The following is a 2,506-nucleotide window of genomic DNA, read 5'->3' as shown; positions in this document are numbered from 1 at the left end:
AATTTCTCCAACATGGGAAAGGAAATAGTCAATCAAGTCCAAGAGGTGCAGAGAGTCCCATACAGGATGAACCCTTGGGTTTATCCCAAGGAGAAACACGCCAAGACACACAGTAATCAAACTAACAAAGACTAAACACAAAGAAGAATATTAAAAGCAGCAAGGGAAAAGCAAAAGTAACGTACAAGGGAAACCCCATACAGCTGATCTTCCAGCAGAAACTCTGCAGGCCAGAAGGGAATGGCAGGATATATTTAAAGTACTGAAAGGGAAAAATCTACAACCAAGATTACTGTACCTGGCAAGGGTCTCATTCAAAATTGATGGAGAAATCAAAAACTTTTCAGACAAAAGAAGTTCAGAGAATTCAGTACCACCAAACCAGCTTTATGACAGATGTTGAAGGGACTTACATAGTCAAGAAGTACAAGAGAAGAAAAAGATCTACAAAATCAAACCCCAAACAATTAAGAAAGTGGCAATAGGAACATATACATCAATAATTACTTTAAATGTAAATGGATTAAATGCTCCAACCAAAAGACACAGACTGGCTGAATGGATACAAAAACAAGACCCATATATAATGCTGTCTACAAGAAACCCACTTCAGACCTAAAGACACATATAGACTGAAAGTGAAAGGATGGAAAAATATATTCCATGAAAATCGAAAGCAAAAGAAAGCTGGAGTAGCAATCCTCATATCAGAAAAAATAGACCTTAAAATAAAGAATATTACAAGAGATAAGGAAGGACACTGCATAACGACCAAGGGATCAATCCGAAAGGAAGAAATAACAATTGTAAATATCTATGCACCCAACATAAGAGCACCTCAATACATAAGAGAAACACTAACAGACATAAAAGGAGAAATTGACAGTAACACAGTAATAGTAGGTGACTGTAACACCTCACTCACACCAATGGGCAGATCATCAACCCAGAAAATTAGTAAGGAAACACAATCTTAAATGATATGTTAGATGAGATGGATCTCCCTGATATCTTCAGGACAATCTATCCAAATGCAGAAGAATCCACCTTCTTCTCAAGTGCACAAGGAATATTCTTCAGGAGAGATGACATCTTGGGTCACAAATCAAACCTCAGTAAATTTAAGAGAACTGAAATCATATCAAGCATGTTTCCCAGCACAATGCTATGAGACTAAATATCAATTACAAGAAAAAAAACTGTGAAAAACACAAAAACATGGAGATTAAACAGTACATTTCTAAATAACCAACAGGTCACTGAAGAAATCAAAAGGGAAATAAAAAAACTTCTAGAAACAAATGACAACGAAAATATGACAACTCAAAAACCTATGGGATGCAGCAAAAGCAATTCTAAGATGGAAGTTTATAGCAATACAATCCTACCTCAAGAATTAAGCAAAATATAGAATAGACAACCTAACTTTACACCTAAAACAACTGGAAAAAGAAGAACCAAAACCCCCCCAAAAATTAGCAGAAGGAAAGAAATTATAAACATCTGAGCAGAAATAAATGAAAAAGAAATGAAAGAAACAATAGCAAAGATTAATTTAAAAAAAGCTGGTTCCTTGGGAAAATAAACAAAATTGACAAGCCTTTAGCCAGACTCATCTAGAAAAAGAGAGAAGAATCAAATCAACAAAATGAGAAATGAAAAAGGAGGGGTTCCAACAGACAACGCAGAAATACAAAAAATTATAAGAGACTATTATGAACAATGATATGACAAGAAAATGGATAACCTGGAAGAAATGGACAGATTCTTAGAAAAGTTCAATATTCCAAGACTGAAGCAAGAAGTAGAAATTTGAACAATCCAATTACAAGCACTGAAATTGAAGCTGTGATTAAAAATTTCCCCAAAAACAAAAGCCCAGAACTACATGGCTTCACAGGAGAATTCTATCAAACATTTAGAGAAGATCTAATGCCCATCCTTCTAAAATGCTTTCAAAAAGTTGCAGAGGAAAGAACACTTCTGAACCCATTCTATGAGGTCACCATCACCCTGATACCAAAACCAGACAAAGACAACATACAAAAAGAAAGCTACAGTCCAATATCACTGTTGAACGTGGGTACAAAAATCCTTAACAAAATTTTAGCAAACAGCTAAAAAGCTCATACACCATGATCAAGTTGGGTTTATTCCAGGGATGCAAGGATTCTTCACTGTACACAAATCAATCAATGTGATACACCATATTAAAAAAATTGAAGGATATAAATGACATGATAATCTCAATAGATGTAGAAAAAGCCTTTGACAAAGATCAACACCCATTTATGATTAAAACTCCTCAAAAAATGGGCATAGAAGGAACTTACCTCAACACAGTAAAGGCCATATATGATAAGCCTAACAGCAAACATTGTTCTCAATGGGGAAAAACTGAAAGCATTCCCCTTAAGATCAGAAACAAGACAAGGGTGTCCATTTTCACCGCTCTTACTCAATGTAGCTTTGGAAGTCCTTGCTACAGCAATCAGAGAAGAAAAAG

Source organism: Budorcas taxicolor, chromosome 16 (assembly GCF_023091745.1).
Source record: "Budorcas taxicolor isolate Tak-1 chromosome 16, Takin1.1, whole genome shotgun sequence".
Lineage (NCBI taxonomy): Eukaryota > Metazoa > Chordata > Mammalia > Artiodactyla > Bovidae > Budorcas > Budorcas taxicolor.
The sequence above is the reverse complement of the archived record's forward strand: the minus strand, read 5'-3'. Positions refer to the sequence as shown.